Source organism: Xenopus tropicalis, chromosome 2 (assembly GCF_000004195.4).
Source record: "Xenopus tropicalis strain Nigerian chromosome 2, UCB_Xtro_10.0, whole genome shotgun sequence".
NCBI lineage: Eukaryota > Metazoa > Chordata > Amphibia > Anura > Pipidae > Xenopus > Xenopus tropicalis.
The window spans coordinates 52,927,731-52,946,297 of record NC_030678.2 but is presented as its reverse complement, the minus strand read 5'-3'; the positions used below and the strand labels follow the sequence as shown (position 1 = coordinate 52,946,297).

Sequence of the window (18,567 nt, the reverse complement as noted above, 5' to 3'; positions counted from 1 at the left end):
GCCACCCTCAACTGACAGAGAACTTCACTTCAGATTCGGGTGCAGACATGATTTTCATGGCATGTGTCAGAAGATTTACATTGCCCACATCATACACGTCCCCACTGGAGAGCATTGTAAGAAATAACTGCATTGTTGGTAAAAAAAAAACATGGCACACGGCACCTGTGAATGGTGGTGGTTAGTGATGAGCGAATCTGTCCCATTTCGCTTCACCGAAAAATTAGCGAAACGGCAAAAATTTTTTCATCCATTTCATGAAACAATCCGCCAATGGTGAAACGCGGAAATTCGCCACAAATCCATGCCTGGCGAAACATTTCGCCCATCACTAGTGGTGTTCTTCTAAATGAAAAGACATAAGGGGGCTTAGTTGAAGTGATGTGTACACATGCATTGGGCTAAGAGAGTAATTACATCATGTCAGATAGGTCAGAAAATCGATCCATGAAAACAAAATTAAGAAAAAACTTGCTTGCTCCTTTCTTATTGGTTGCAGTTCTTCTTGCTCTAGTGTCGCCCCATTAACAGGCACTGCATCGACCTGTATGCATTGCAGACACACGGAGCGGATCTGAGCATGAAAATGAATAATCTCACTTATTGGGTTTTAAAGCATAGTAGGAAAGATGCTGTATATATATACATACATACTATGGCCGGATTGTATAATGCCCTGTGGAATCTGTGTGTACAAATCTGTGTTTGATTTATTAGAAACTAATATGAAGTTCAGAATCAAGGGAAAAAATTAGGGTGAGTTTGGAACATTGCTGTGACAGTTGTATCAAATTCCATGGTAATTCCATTTCGAATATTGTGGTTTTTAACCATTCCCTGAAGGCACACCTACAATAACAAGCTAGGATTTAAGCATATCTTTGCTTAAACACATGGGAAACAATTACATGACTTATCAGAGCTAAGTTATTCTGACTAACTCGCTTTTGCTTAAGCAAGGATATCCTTTAATCCTATGCAGTTAGGTGTGCCTTGAAGGGGTAGAAGAAACCATATATGTTCAGATTTTTGTAATTTACATTTTTTAAAATATTATAATCATTTTTTCCATGAGTGCATGAAATGTATATATGGTGCAAGTGATAATAATAAGTTGTTGAGTCCCCAGCTAGCAGTGATACAAGTTAGCCCACCGGGTCATGCCACAGAGTAGCAGGAAACAATACAGAGTGTAGGAAAGGGCTGCTAAGTGTGTTCCAGTACAGAGACCTGCAGTGCTATGGACATTGCTCAGAGTTCAGGCCTAGAGAATCTGGAAGGTTGTGCAGAGTGAATATTTCTGTGTCAGAAAGAGAGTACTTTCTAGTGCCCGGTGCTGATTTCAGACCAATCTGGATGCTGTAAGTCAGGGGCAGTTAGAATTCCCTTGCACATGCTCCTGTCAGACATGATAGATGTCAACCTAGCTGGGTTGCTCTGCTTATTTTCATCAAGTACATGGGAACAGGGTCATCTTTGAAAGTTTGAATGTTACAGTAGGCAGGAAGATGGGGCTCTACATGGGTCCTATATTTCAAAAATTACTTCTTAAAATGAGACAGACAGCATAGTATACCACAGTATAGAGGGCTAGGGCTGAAGCTATGGGGAGCAGAAGAGTCATGTATAGGGCACAAAGGTGAATGGGTGCCAGGAATGTACCTCTTCTGCCCGGCTGCCCCTAGTTAATAGTTCTTGGAGAGAATTTTTGCAATGCTAGCTCGCCCTCTCAGCACTCTTCCCTTCCCTGCAGATATCTGCCGCAATCAGACACATACAGAAAGACCTTACAGACCTGGGAGAATGCACTGATAAGCTGGAAACATTCACAGATGATATAGTGCAAAGGCTGGCCAATTTAGAGCAAGAGAATATGGATCTTAGTCGGAGATAGCATAGATTTAGGAGATTAGGTCTCGCAGACAGAACTTGCAATTTAGAGGTAATGTAGAGGTAGAACTAATTATGTGACTGACCTGTTCATACACCTTTGTACCAAAACCTCCTCCAACAAAACATCCACGTGACATCATAGTCCACTTCCATTACTATCAAAGTAAGGGTGCAACCTCAGTGGAGTTTCATAATCCGCTTTAAGCCCACAGTGGTCCAAAATCTCAGGCTCCCCTCGCCTACCAGGGTTAACCCTATCTCCCTCTCCATTATGTAAGGAACCACGCCATGAATCAGAATACAAGCTTTTTATTTTGATGTATAAGTGAACACTTAGACAGAGCCTTATGCAAACCCACTTGGGCTGAAGGCCTTGACACACACCTCTTCAATTTTTTGCTAAGGCTTTTTCTTACTGGAATGACAGTTCCTATGTCTGGTCATGGGATCCCCTGTTATGAAAGTCTGGAGTCTCCTACAGACCCCTACCTGCATGGACCATCATTACGATAGGATCTGGTTATTTTTAATAATTACCTTAACAGTTCTGCTTATCTTAAGCATGAGGGAATTAAGATGATTTGAGGTTACCAAATGAGTAAATCCTTTCCCCAATATGCCCACACTCACAGATAGATTACTTCATTGCAATCATGCTTACAATCACTAGTGAAATACACCCAATAACATGCACTGACCACCCCTCATAACTCTGATTTAGATCTTGTTAGGATACCCCAAGGGAACCCCACTCCCTCCTCAAAGAAACAATCCTACATGATTCTGATACTTTTCAGCAGATTGAAACAGCTTTGAAAGAATACTTTAGACTTAAGGTTCAGTTGAATTCCTTTCAACATTATAGGAGACAACTATTAGGGGACATATAATAGCCTTAACTACTATCGAACTGCATGCTCCAGATACACCACCCTCCAAACCCAACTTCTAACTCTTGAATCCCAAATTCTAAAACTCACTCAGGATGCCTCTTTGTTTAAATACTAGAGGTTATGAAGCATCTCTCTGTACTTAAGCATGAAGATACAGAAATGGCGATCATATGGACTAGACAGAAATACTATGAACAAACAACACACACTTCTTGCAAGGAAACTTAAGGAACATGAGACTCAATCTAGAATAACCTCATTAAAAAACCCTTTCAGGACAATTAACATATAATCAAGATCTGATTGGTGACACCTTCTATAATTATTATTTCAAACTGTATAATTTGCATACCATCGCCCCTGGCAAAACACCCCAACTTATCAAATTTTTTCCAGAGGCCAATTTTCCTAAACTATCAGGCACTAACTCAAACTAAACTAACTCTGGCACTCTGGCACTGGTCAATCATATTCTTACAGCCAACCTTCTATCAATTGTAGCCAAGTGGAAAACTCCTACTCCTCCCACTTTAACTGAAATCAGACTATGGGTGCACTCTAATAAGATTTTTTAACCAACGATTGATAGGATACATAACAATACTCAGTATTTTCTAGATGTATGGTCACCTAGGGATCTACTGGCCTTTGAAGACTGAGTCCTTATATTATCTATTGTATACTTTTCTTTCTCTCAGATGACTACATCTTTGGTTTTCCAGCCCCAATTGTCTCTTAATTGTTTTTTGAATATTATTATTTTTCTTATTCCTTATAAGTAAGTTTGTTTATTGGATGTTTAAGACAGGATTGAGAAAATATATTCTTCTCTACTCTATAGCTTTAGTGGGCATGGAACGACCAAGATGTACCCGTTGAATGTTAACTATTTGTAACAACCACAACTACTTTTGTAATCCTTAATTTTGCCTAATCTGTGCCTGTAACTTTGTCTCACTCAGTGTAAAACAACACTCCTAGTCCTAGTAATATACACAATGTTTTGATTATGCATATGGTGCATTCTATATTCTAGAGAAAGTGGAGCACTGTCCAGTAGTATGTCAGGTCCCAGACTCTCCTCACACAACTGTAAGGGATTTCCATGTTTGCCTGAATATCAGAAGGTAAGCTCCCTAAGTGTGAGGACACTGTAATTCTAGACTTTACGGTGTATAAAAATTTATCAGATCTAAAGCCAAAGTTTTTTTCTGTTAGAATGTATGCCTGGGGTAATAATACTGATAGGAGCAGATAATGCTTCTCATAAGAGCATATCTATGGTTACAGCGAGTAAAATGCAATTTTGAACACAATCACCAGAGTTTTTTTCTTTAGGATTCAGGCGATATTGAGGTTACATGGGGCAATGCACTTGACGTAGTTCTGCTGCACCTACCACTATTGCGCCCAATTCACTAAAATTAGTGCCACTGTGTGCAGGCTTCTTTGCAAATCATGTGCAATCGCACTGAATATTTTTAAAGTCTGTCTGGTATAATTTCCAGTGTAATATGAAAACTCCAAAGCCCTGAGTCCCCACAAAAAAAACCAAACAAAATAAAACCTCAATATGCTAACGTTATTCATTAAGGTATATGCCTGGGAGAAGAAAATAAACCTGAATATATTCAGGCATTTCAAAACCTAAATACGATGACATCAAACCAATAGGTTCAGTAAGGGTTTATAAAGGCTACAATCCAGATTGTTCATCTCTAAGGAAGCAAGGTCTTGATATGCAAACTTGGCACTTTGGACACTCTTGGACTTGCAGTCTTTGTGGATGTTAATAAGACCTATAGGTTGAATGTTCTGCCTTGTTTGATGTCACCACAATATATCAACAAAATTACAACTGTGTCTATCTGAATTACTGAACTTGGTTGTCCAATTATACATTTTTAGGACAGGTAGCTGAGGTGGAATTCTTCAGCTCTTCAGTTTAGACTGTATTTACTAGCTTAATAACCATTGGCAAGGTGCCATTATTGCAACACTGCAATACTTATCTAACCAGTACATATATCAGGTGTAAGGGCCCCAAACAATTGTCAGTGTAAATTCAGTGTCATCTTCATAATTTATATTTATTTAATTTCTCTATTACAGCCAATTCAACTACAGCTCTTTTACTGACTTGCTTGTCAAGTGTGAAGCTCTGTCCCCTTTTGCTTTTTGAGCACTCCTTCTCTCTCCGACTATGATGATCTCAATGAGATGCCTACTGTACATGCCTGATTGATTTTAATTGGAACACAGGCAGTGAGCTTGCCCAGTAGGTACCTCTTTGAAGTCTTCATAGTTGGAGGGAGAGGAAATGCTCAGAAATCAAAAGGGGGTGGAGCTTCATGCTAGACAAGGAAGTTAGTAAAAGAGCTGCAGCTCAGCTGCTTGTAATAGAGAAACAAAATAAACCTGCATGCAGGGAGAAATGTATGTTATTTTAGGGGCTGTTTAGAGGCAGTGGTGCCATCATGTTTAGAGAAGAACTAGAGCCTAAATAGTATGGCTAAAAAAGCTGTGCTTTATATACTAAACTTTTTATACCAGTAGAAAGGTTCAGCTATCCTGGCCTTCAAAGTTGTCCATATGAACTCACCATCTTTTAGTATTAGTGACACTGCCTTTGCTCAGAGAAGTGTTTTCCTACCCTGTTTCACGGCCTGTGTTCAGTAGCACTGTCACCCTCACCCATGGGCCCACCTTTCCCTCCACCTCCAAAATGGTAAAGTGGGAGAGCATGGGTAATTGGTATCATGGCCTGTGAGATGGCAACAGGGTTGGACTGGGCCGCCCGGTGGGCCCCAGCAGCCCAGACCGGCGATCCCCCTGTCCTCCCCTGACGCGTTAAATTTATGCGCGCTCGGAGAGGACGTTGGATGGGGGACCCTGTGGGGGGGGTTAAGGGGGACCCTGTGGTGAGGGGCACCTGCAGGGCCCCTGGGGCGGAAGCCCTGGTGGACCCTGCACCCCCCAGTCCGACCCTGGATGGCAACGATCCTTAGCTTTCTCCCTCAGGCTGTGAGAGAGCTAACCACTAGTACACATAATAGATTAAAAGCTTTTGTATCATCAGATATGTTGCCACAATAATTCACATTTTCCTACTTTTGGAACACTCAACACATAAATAAAAGGCCCCAAAAAGGTTGTTAAGGGAGCAATTTACAACAGCTGCAAGGAATATGAACTTATAATACTGTGCACATATAGTTTTCCATAATTTTACTCAGCTCCTTACCCGCTGCCGTACACTTACTCACAAACCTGCAATGATCTTGTAGAAATACAGTGGACCAATAACCCAGTGGCTAGGGTAAATTGGACCATGTCTCTTTATTATGACATGCCTGCCAATAAAGCTCTGCCAGTGCAATAATAATTAAAAAGAGCTCAGATATATGATGAATATTGAAGGGCAGAGAGCAAACAAGATAAGCAAAGAAATGCTAAAGGTACACTTGCTGTAGGTTGTACACATGGAAAACCAATTATGCTTATTCCATTTATAGTAACCATTTATCATTTAAAGTAAATAAACCACTACTGCAATCAAAATCCATGTGTGGATTGATGCTCTGCTAGACTCATTGCCAGGGGCCAGTATTCAAAGCTACTCCGGTGTATAATAAAAAATAAACACATTGCATGGGTTTAATTAATGTTGCTGGCAAGTCAGTCGCATGTGTAGGGGCAACCCTGGATGTAACATCCTCAATATAGGGCCTATATTTTCTACCTTGCACTCAACTGTGCTAAACTTCAGAGCAGGCTGAACTGGTGCATCGACACTAGGGGGCTGATTTACTAACCCACAAACGGGTCGGAATGAGTCCGATTGCGTTTTTTTCGTAAAGATCGGTATTTTGCGATTTTTTCGTATTTTTTGCGATTTTTTCGGCGTCTTTACAAATTTTTCGTTACCAATACGATTTTTGCGTAAAAACGCGAGTTTTTCGTAGCCATTATGAAAGTTGCGTAAAATCTTGCGATTTTTCGTAGCGTTAAAACTTGCGCAAAAAGTTGCGCTTTTTTCGTAGCGTTAAAACTTACGCGAAACTTCGCACCTTTTAAGTTTTAACGCTACGAAAAAGGCGCAACTTTTCGCGTAAGTTTTAACGCTACGGAAAAATCGCAAGATTTTACGCAACTTTCGTAAAGGCTACGAAAAACTCGCGTTTTTACGCAAAAATCGTATTGGTAACGAAAAATTCGTAAAGACGCCGAAAAAATCGCAAAACATACGAAAAAGTCGCAAAATGTTCGTTTTCAAGTCGGAACTTTTCCAATTCGGGTCGGATTCGTGGGTTAGTAAATCAGCCCCTAGGTATCAGATGTGATAAGTGTATCTAGGCACCTCTGCAAATAGCAAAATGACTTAAATTGCATGTAATCTTGTGTTTGCAGCTACATGTGCCATAGTAGCCATAATAAGCTTGCATTTAAAATAGAACACACAATACATTGAAACTGATGGCAATTAATTAATAGTTTTGCCTAACAGAAAATGGACCCCTTCATTCCGATTAGATATTGAGATAAATATTTATTCCATTCAGTTAAGCTGTCTAAATCAATAAAAAAAGAACTGTATTTTAGGTCACTTTAGCATACGGCTCTCCAGTTGTTGTTATTTTAAAGCTCTCAACATCCCTCAACGAAAGGTAACTTTTAGGGGTTTCTGGGATTTGTAGTTCAGCCACAGGTTGAAGATCATTGTGTAACTAACATAATGCCAGCATGTGTTACAGCAGAATCTCCAATAAAAGAATACACTGACTTTTAAAATCAGTGCCATTTATTATTCTGAAGTTCGCTTTAGTAAAACCACTGACATAGGACACGTTTTAAATAAATGCAAATCCTCCTGACCTGGGAAAGGAACATAACTAATTACTGTAAAGTGAAGTCAAAGAATTACATTCCCCCTCTCCCACCTCTTTAAAATATACAGGAACTGACAAATTACACTCTAGAGTTTTGGGCTTCCTCCATATATGGGAAGATTACTTAGCTGGGGTTTGCCACTAGCTAAATGCAATGAATCTGTCCCTCATTTGATGGCAGACTAAACTATTCGTTTTACGTCAATCACTGTTATAGAAATGAGGCTGCCAAAATCTAAATATTCTTACCAAAGGTGTAATACCACTGATATTGTAATTTGTATGGGAAAAATATGACCATAAGTTCTATTTATAACACTTATAGTTCATATTTAAATATATATGTTTGTGTCAGTATATGTCAATATATGCTGTAGGGTTGGATCCACTGTTTATTTTTGTCTCTTACCTCAAGCATGATTTAAAATACATTGGTCACTCCTGACTACTCTTACTGCTCCTAAAGGTAGCCTCTAAGAAAAGAAACAGCGTCTAGGCTCTCCCATTATGCCTACTGCACAACCTTTCTCCCTCTGCTTTCCATCAGGCAGTGGTGCGCTGAGAGTCAAAAGATAGACTTGGCTGCTTTAGGTGTCTAGATGGGAGCTGCAGAGAGGACCACTTATGAAGGGAGTCAACAGCATAAATATAGCTAGGCATCTTCACCATATGACTATAATTTATGGTATACATTTTCAGCGACTTCACAAAGTACAGTACATTTTATACATTATATAACAGTGCTTTAGATACCTCTATTGTAGGTAGCATAAACCTCATACTGCCATATATGTAGTATGGTTGCACAGAGGTTAATAATAGTTGGCAAGGAATCCAGGTTAGTATGGGAACAATCCAATCCTTCAAGCTGTCTCTGTTACTTTCGTCTGCAACAGACTTTTATTTATAAAAAAAAAGTAATATGTGCCTTTGGCATCAACAACATTGATGTTTCCAGGCTTGTGCTGTGTACAATAGAACAATTGCTATGGAAGCTATGGATATAACACTGTCCCCAGTTACTGAACAGCTGAGCCCCCAGTGTACAGTAGGCAAAACTATCAGGTCCTTCCAATATCATTGCCTGCTTTTTTTTAAAAAAAAAGTCACATGTCTTACCCCAATAAAGCTGTCCTGAGCCACCACCCCTCCAGTTAACATTCTTTACAAATATACATATTCTACAAATATACATATTCTGGCAGGTAATGTAAGACACATCTGTACAAAGAGAAGGTTAACAGATGTGATAAACTCTATCTAATCCTACCTAATACTCTGCCGTGTTGCCTTAATTCACCTCTTATTTGGCACCTACAGCAATCTGAAAAGTCTAACATCAATGAAGGCATGATTGGCAGTTTGACAGATATTTTCCAAATTGTTTCTATGCAATTATTGTTATCAACAAATGTAACAGACAATATTCAGTGATTATAAATGATAGTAAAATATCAACAAAGATAACATTCACTATATCTACAGCATTTCTGGTGGAAGCTTGGTAAAAGGACATGTTGTTTACTCAATGCCTAACAAATAAGTATAAGACAAATATAATATCACATCTGCTTCGTATACACCATCTGTTTAACATGATTGCCTTGCATGGCTCTAGTAATGCAGACAACACATCAAAATATGTGCAGACAATTCTGTGTTTGTGGTGGTGGAAGAGAAACAGAATGTTGGTGTTAAGAATTGCACTCTAAGATATTATTATTGTTTTTATTCTTAACAAGTATTTATAAAGCACCAACATATTCTGCAGCATTGTACAATAGAAGGGCAAAATTTACAACCAGTAACTGATGCAAATGGTAAAGTGGGCCCTAATCAATAGAGCTTACAATCTAAAAGGAGAATGGGTAGTTGTAAAGTGTGCACTTTTTTGTCAGGTATTGCAATGTACACTGTATAAAAGAATTACAGAGCTCTTCATGTAGCTGAAATCTGGCAGCCTTGGCTTTGGCTAATACTCTACAAGCCTTAACGTAATGCAGTTTAATGCGTGAAAACACCCAAGGTTTATCCCATAAGAAGTTACATTACTATCCGGCAGCTTTGCAGGCTTCACATTAGCAATCAACAAAGATTAAGGAGCATAGGAACCAAGTCACAACAAGCAAGTCCTCGTCTGTTCCGCACCGACCTTAAATGCTTAATAACAGCCAAGGGGTTAAACAGAACTGAGGATTTACTGTACGCTTAATACTAATATGGCATGCTTGGAATGCCTGCAAAATATTTTTTTCTGTTATAGCTCATTAAGTAAGATTTGTAGAATGTAGATCATGAAGGTGAGCTTGTATATGGTTAATTTTTTTTGTCCCATATGATCTTCTACACACACTCCTATCCAAGTGCAAGTAATAGCATCAGACAAAGTCTTCAATGCTATGTTAACTAGAGAGGCATGTCTTGTAACAGGAACACATTTTAGCACTCCGCACCTTATACATGGGAAACATATGCAAGAGCCAGAAACTTACTCTACAAGTTCATATATTGAAAAATCAGCAAATATGTAAAAATCTGATATAGCAAACAACCACCTGTTGTATTATAAAAAAAAAAACTGATTCAAGACAATTTGCATTCTAGTAGGTCATGGACCACGCATATTATTTGATCTAATCTGAATGTCTTAAAGAGCCCAATACATACAGTAAAGGTATAAGCTTGTGTCTTGCAAAGCTTACAATTTCATCAAACTCATTTCATAACAATGGTTCACCTGCTGCTTTCTTAATTTATTGCTTCCCTAAACCCAGTCTGTCTCCAAATGAGAGAGTAAAAATCCACAGCAGTAATATGCACACTACTTTCAAAAGACAGGCACTTTATGTCTTCAAATGGTAAGTCTAATTCCATTATTACAGAAGTTATTGCGACAGACGTGGCAGGGTTAGGAGTGCCCCATAATTACCTGCAAGGGGGTTACCCTAAAGCACACACTTTGTTTAGATGGTGCTTAAACTACATGAAAAAACATCCTTTTATTATACGCTTCAGTACGTCTGTAGTAATCAAAATCCAAAGTTTACGTTTAATAAACAGAGTCAGTATTTACATAGAGGAGAGTTTAGGTAGATGCTTACCTGTGCTGCAGAGTGTCTGTCGATCACAAGAAGGTAAAATCCTGGCTAAACCAGTTATTTTGTAGCCTCTTGTATCCTAGTCCACAAAATGCTTTGAAACCCAGCTGAGCCATTCACATGTCTGTTCTCATTCACTGGTTTCAGGAGCTCCAGTACTAGGGCTGACTCATAAGGCAGCACATTTCCTCTAGGTCCTAGTGCCTTTCTGAAAGAAACCAGGTGTGTTTCACATTCTTCTCTCTGCTGCACTTCTAGTGAAATTTCAATTTCAGTTTAAGAAGAGTTTAGGGAATTAGTTACAGAATGGAAACTCATCACTTTAGTCCGTCATAATGTAAATCTCTAATGGATTCTCTCTTAATCTACATGGGAAAAGCTGATAATAACCCCTAGAGCGATGGCAAAGTTTAAACTAGGATTATGCCTCAGCCTATCACCATCAAGCCTGTGCTGGTGTTTTTAAGTGCTCAACACACCGACTGATTGAAACCCTTTGAAGGGATTTTTCTACTTTAAAAGGGGGCAATGTGCCCCCCTGAAGTAGATATTTTTTCAATATCATCTCTTTGTTATGTGACTCTTTTCAGTTGTAAAAAAAATATATATCACATTTAGGTATTCCTTTAAGAGAAGAATTAAATATTTCCTGTGTGAGGCATTACCTACTGAATTAAAATCCTCATCATATAATAATTTACATATTGAGTAAAGGTTTTATATTAAAACATTAACATTTAGTTAAAAATTATCACCAGAAAAAAATCATTTTACATGATTAATAGAATTAAATAAAAAGTAATAGATAATCATCCTCAATACTATCTTGAGGTATGACATTTTATAATGGAGGTGGTAGTGATAGTCAGTGTGCAATGTCCTCAGTATCTGAAGCTGCAGTAGGGCAGGATGGGAGTGCAAAACCCCTGTAGAATTGCCCATTATCACCATGAGCAAACCAGCTCCTTTGTAGAAATATACAGAAGAGTTGGCAGAAATAATTGCTGCCCTTTTTTGATAGGGTTAGATGGCAGTCTTTTTTACGACTAAACATTATAGCAATCAGACATGGCAGAATTTATACTCCAGGGCTCTGGGGTGTGTGGCTATAAGCAGGATATATATAACTGCTACCATCTGGCCACTGGGGAGCACTGTTTCATTACAGTATATAGATGACGTCATATTTTTTTTCAGATTATCCAGTATGGGAATATGTAGTTAAATAAGGTTCCCCATGCAGAATAACCTGTGCCTGGATGTATCTATACTTAACTTGTTATTCTGTCTCTGTAGATTCTTTGCATTGAGAAATGTATCTGTAAATCTTTTCATAGAAGATCTTTTCATAGATGGCAACACATTTCCCAAACAGAAGTACATGTTTCCTTTGCAATCCTCACTTCATGATAAAGCACGATGAAGGGGAAACTGCTTCACCCATCCTGCTAAAGATAATATAGGAAACACTGTATACCGGAAAGGAATGTAACATTTTCATATGTGTTTCTTAAAACACTGTAGTGGCACCAAAGACCTCCATGAGCACCAATATGGTATAAAGTACATGGTGAATGTTGTTTCATATGAGAAACTGTAGATAATGTAATTGCAGTGGCCATTTACACATAGTATATAAAGGAGTATAAGAAGTATCATTTCTTGTTTGTTTATATTCCAAAGCATCAAGACGCACCCTTTACAAAAACTTCTCAAGACCAGGTTCAGAAAAGCGGAGCCATAAGTGCTTCCCATCAATCTTATATCCATAGTTGCTGCTAGGTCTATTTGGAAAGAGAAAACATTATAGTATACTGTATTGGTATCTTCTGTAAGGCTTTCTTTCTCAGTGATATATTGTTCCTAAAGTTGTGTTATCCACATAAATACAACAGATCTTAAGGGGAGTATGTGAGTTAGAAACATAGAAGGGATGAGATAAAGTGGCAAAGGGAGAGAAAGGTAGGAGAAGTCAAATGCAATTTGGTCATAAAATTAAGTACGTTTCCCAATATTAGGCACACCTGATTAAATGAAATTACAGGTATGGGACCCCTTATCCCTTATTTCCTTTTTCTCTGTAATAATAAAACAGTAGCTTGTTCTTGATCCCAACTAAGATATAATGAATCCTTATTGGAGCCAATCCTATTGGATTTAATTACTGTTTAAATAATTTTTTAAGTAGACTTAAGGTAGGAGATCTGAATTACGGAAAGACCCCTCATCCAGAAACCCAGGTTCCGAGCATTCTGGATAACGGGTCCCATGCCTGTACTGATATAGCACTGTGCACGTGGCATCCAACATCATTTATTGCACCTACAATGGAGTAGCATCAGGCGCAAGAATCCAACTGCACCTATCTTAGGCATTGCCAGACAGTGGTATCATACAGGACTTTTTTGTATTTGTTTAAATTAACTTTTAAGCAGTAAACATATAATTAAGTCATCCTTACTTTGTTTTTCTTACCTTAAATGGAGGTTTCCCTAGTTGCATTTTAGCCTTACATACAATACCTTTGTCTCTGTCTTATGTCTTCTCTTTGTCTTCTATCTTCTCTCATAGCCCCCTGTAGAGTTTTAATGTTAAGATATAGGACCTAGTGGATGAATGTTATTGTGTGAGCAGCAAAGTTATATATTGAAAAAAGCTATAGAAGAAGAGTGTTCATGTGCACAATACAGCAGGAAATGTTTAAATTAAATCTCGTCCCCTGAACCACATCACTTCAGGGGACATAAGAATAGTGGAAGCAGACGCTGCAACTGCTGGGGGGGGGGGGGGGTGGTATCTAAAACAGTAGAGTGCTCAGTGTAGTCCTGAGTGTCGAGTAATTAATATACAGTTGTAAGAAAGTTAATCCTTATGTTGTAACTTGGGCCTAAAATAATTTCACGGCCCAATAAATTCTAGTTATGCCACTAAGCGCAATGCAAGTACTTATAAAGATAGACATGAATTTCTATAGACCCATATGTAATTTATTTCTGCGTGTGTGTTTACATTTGGGATAGATTGTATAAATGCATATCACCCTGACCTGACAAATACCCAAGGGTACCGAATCATACATTCCTTCAGAATAATAACCAACATGTACAAGACCTGCGGCTTCCTGTCACAAATAATATGTATGTGATTTATAATAATGATAACAGTATAAATATGAGATATAACACTGGTAACAGTACTTAAGCTTGACATAATTACACATCATTAATGCAAAATGTGCCTCTCGTGAATGTTTACTTTGGAAATATTGAATGTATTTCTAAATATCTACATAAATACAGGCTGCAGTGACTTGTAATGTGCCCTTCCTGTAGATAGGTTTAGCATTTATTAGCCATGATTGAAAGCTATGACACGATTTTCCCCTGCCGCCTTCACAAATGACATGAAAGTATTACTACTGGCATTAGATGTGTTTCTGAGCTTTTCAATGTGTCAGGAAGATATACACATTCCTTCATTCTCTGAACTTTTTATTTGCATTATATAGGAATTGTACTTCCTGCCCTCTGCCCCTTCATGGAAACTTAGCATTTCTGTTCTGTATTGAGTAGTATAAACTTACAAAGTGTTCTGTGCAATTTCACTCTTACAGAATGAAACTCAGACGGAGCTAGAGTAAGCTTTTAATAAGCCATCTATTTACAAAGAATGAGGGGGAAAATGGCAGTTTTCTTTTTATTGTTATGGTATTAAAGACACATTGCTATAAATAGGAAAAACAGAGCAAAATTACAACCAAAAGCTAGTTACTCTCTGAATCAGCCAGCATAATGGGTAATGTGAACATTATTTACAGGTGGTACAAACTACAAGAAAAAAGAAAAAATGGAAAAGAACACTCTGTATCAAACTGAGCCTTACCCTTTCAGGTCAATAATCGGATATACTCTTTTGGATATTTATTAATGAAATTAAATTCTAAAATTCTAAAATTAGAAAATGTTTTGTTACAGATGTGAACTTTTCTAAAACTATAAGGTCACACATGTGAATATTTACAACTAACATTTTGTTACTTAATTGTTCATGTGATGCTTTTAAGGGGTAAATATTATATTCATCTTAAAATGAATATTGGACCTTTGGAAACTGATCTAATGTTATGTTTAAGCACAGATATACAGTTTAAAATAAATTTATAGCATTGTGTCTTTGATCAAACTGAATGGTTTTCTCTATGATAAAACAACTCCTTAGAGCAAGCTAGGCGTTCCAGTCTGGTATGCTTGTGCCCCCTTGTGGACAATAAGACATTAAAAAGAGCAGAGTAATGAACAAAACCTACCTGTTGCCAGCAGTGAGACAGATCAGCTCCCACAGTTCAAGGACAAAAAACAATTAGAACAGAAGCCGTTATTTTCACAGTAGCCTGTAATTTATCCTCTTCCCTGCGTCTTTTTCTCCCTTGGTCCTTCTGGAGTATATTCAATGCAAAATTACCACAATGTGTTTTGTGCCAAAACCTATTGCAGATTTCATTCTCGCTGTGTATTTATAGTATCATTGTCTGGTTTCATGCACGCCACCCAGCACTGAAGACCTTATTCTGACATACTCAAGATAAGGAGTGTGTAAAGTATAGAGCAAATTTAACTACTTGCTTGCCTTTTGAAGCAACAAGGAATAAAAGTGAACATGTAAGACTACCATTGTGCATAATATTAATGTGCATCTGAGTTAAATCGAGGATATATTATTGGTAATATTAGATGCATATTTTAAAAAGAAAGAACGCTAGTGAAACCAAAAATGATGAATGTATTACAGTGACTTTATAAGTATTGCATTATGATCATTTTCAGATCATCTCAGATATTTGTACACTGACTCACTTGTCCAAAGTTTGGGGTTTGGCCTGGAGTTTTTCCCCTTTTGCCAACAGCTGCTTCTTCTCTGGAGACACAGGAATTAGGATATGTTTTTCTGTAGCTCTAGGGATGTTGACTGTGACTACATCTGTTCTGTTTATTACTTCATGCAAGGGTGAACTGCTGTCTGGTGTTTTTACTTTACTAGATAGGAATGGAGTTTCAACACCTATTATTTTAGTGATCTCTACACACAGACTGGTATGCTTTTGTTATCGCCAAGGCTACTTCATTCCCTGTGCTTGCATTCAGTGTAAATATTTTGTCACAGAACCGTGTCATAAGTACTAACTGACATAGTAGCACTATAAATACAATAGAAATAATAAAATAGATCCTTCTCTCTCCTATTGCTCTATCATTTGATTCATCTTCCATTTCCTACAAAGTTAATGTGGAATGTGGGAGCTTGTAGCTTCAATATATAGCTTTCTTAAAATAGAATTTTAGCTGATGACACATAGGACATGTTCTTCACCAGTGTTTTTCAGCTTTGCATTGTGTGGCGCCAGCCTTATCATTTTCATTGTGACCGATCTTTCTTTTATTGGAAATAATAACCTCTTCTGAGCCAGCTACAAGTCATCATATATTATCTATTTGGTATCAACAGCGCAATAGTGCAACCTGGCTTCATCCACTCAAGGGGTTGTTTACCTTTAGTAGTATACATTGATGTTCTAAGATCATTTGCAATTGGTATTCATTTTTTATTTTGTATGGTTTTTCAGTTATCTAGCTTTTTGTCCAGCAGCCTTCTAGTTTGGTATTTCTACAGCAATCTTATTGCTAGGGTCTTATTTACCCTAGCAACCAGGCAGTGGTTTGAAGGAGAGATGGGAATATGAATATGAGAGGCCCTGAATAGAAAGATAAAAAATAAATAGAAACAATACCAATAAAATTATAGCCTCTTAAACCCACCCCTAATTGAAATCTGAAAAGAAGAAGAAGATGGTAAATAATTCAAGAACTATGAAAAATAAATAATGAAAACCAAATTGCAAAGTTTCTAGGAATAGGCAGCCATATATAACATACGAAAAGTTAACTTGAGGTGAACCACCCCTTTAAGAAAGGGGCGGAGCAACACCAGGCGTTTTACTTTTAAGACGTAAACACTAGCAAAATGCCTATAATAGTTTCTTATCTACACAAGTAGTGAAATGATTGGGATCAATATATCACATAACCAATTTAACAAGGTTGGATGTTGGGATTGGGCCAGGAGAAAGTCAAAATGGGAACCCCCATTGTATCACTGCTAACATTTTGGAAAGTTGCTCAAGGCACTGCTGTATTATTTATGTTATTTGTCTTACTAAACTTTCAGCAGCAACCTATGGGCAGCAATGGAGATGGTGCTAAAGCATATCACTATGACTAATCAGCATCACTAAAGGAATGTTTCCTGAAGCATTCACTATTGATTGTCTTTAGTGATACTCACTAATTTTGCTAGAGGCTAGTCGCAACCACAACCTGCATACCACTTTCACTAAACTCTTTTTTAGGCTATGTTGCTAAAGTTGGAGGAATGCTATCTTATCTCAATCTTAATGTCACTGAGCACTCTCTTCACCCCCCAGTAGGTGTCTTTCAGGAGAACAAGTCAGCCTTAAGAAGGGATACACAATGCTAACACTAGGAATGCTAATCTGTAATGTAATGCCTTAGCCACTGCAGTCCTTGAACACTAATCTTAATTATAACCCTATTTAAGGAACCAAGACCTAATTTGACTGTTTCTGAAATACACACATTCGCAATAAATATGGGGTTCCAATAACCTCTACCAACTATATATACATTTTTTTATGTAGAAAAAATTAAAATAACAAAGTAATATGAATTTTGAATTATGAGTGGTCAGTCATTATGAGTGATCATTGCTGTAGCAAGCATCAGTCGTGCAGGCTGATATATTATATAACTTTAAGAAGGGGCTGGATGAATTCTTAGCAAGTGAGGGAATACAGGGTTATGGGAGATAGTTCTCAGTACAAGTGAGGGAATACAGGGTTATGGGAGATAGCTCTTAGTACAAGTTGATCCAGGGACTGGTCCGATTGCCATCTTGGAGTCAGGAAGGAATTTTTTCCCCTCTGCGGCAAATTAGAGAGGCTTCAGATGGGGTTTTTTGCCTTCCTCTGGATCAGCTAGAAGTTAGGCAGGTTATATATAGGCATTATGGTTTAACATCTTTTTTCAACCCAACTTACTATGTTACTATGTCACTATGTCATTTGGAAAAATTTCTCGTGGTGAGGTTTTGATCACCACTATTGATTAGCATTAATAAGAAGCATTGCTGATCAACTACCAAAAGCATTTTAGGCTCCAAAAATACACTAGGATAATTAAACAAAGATAGGGGGTGACCTATGGCTCTTTACACTTATATGGGTATTTTGTCTGCTGCTACTTGTAGCACCTTATGTGGCATTGTGCTGGTTTAATCCAAAGGTAGCATTATTCTGGAAGATTTAATTGTAGTCTGCAGGTAGGAAATTTAGATTTTGGGTAATGTGGGTACCTTTATATGTAAACATGAGATGAATAAATAGATATCCAAAGCCTGTATGGGAGAGTTTGCTTGCCTATGTTTGCCTATGTAAATTATGGTTGGACAATACCACCATCTAAATAGTCTCATGTATGTCTATGATTATACCTACAGAGTAAGACATTTCACAAATAAATCACATAAAGCCACACAAGTGTTGATTTCTGCATGCATATGCACATATTCTACTTTGGTATACTGCTCATTTGTCATGATTAATCTACTGAATCTAATTGGCATAACTGTAGGAATCCTCTAAGTGGCCTCTGAGAGCTACAATCTGGTCTCAAGAAAATTCCAAGAGAAGTAGCTTTTGTACAAATAATAATATAATTGAAA

The 18,567-nt window shown here is 37.8% G+C and overlaps 1 protein-coding gene across 4 annotated transcripts in view; it reads right to left on the bottom strand.

Annotated features, from left to right (window-relative positions):
- Positions 1–12,633, bottom strand: part of ngf (nerve growth factor) — a 63,825-nt gene extending 51,192 nt beyond the window's left edge. Inside the window, exons 1-2 of one of the 4 annotated variants that reach the window (XM_031895714.1) lie at positions 12,470–12,633; positions 10,777–12,221 (exon numbers count right to left, since the gene is read on the bottom strand). The gene's annotated coding sequence lies outside the window, so the exon portion shown is untranslated. Of the gene's footprint in view, positions 1–10,776; positions 12,262–12,469 lie in introns of those variants that run through there. The other 3 variants (XM_031895715.1, XM_012956913.3, NM_001129924.1) reach the window with 3 other exon arrangements.
- Between the last annotated feature and the right edge of the window lie 5,934 nt (positions 12,634–18,567).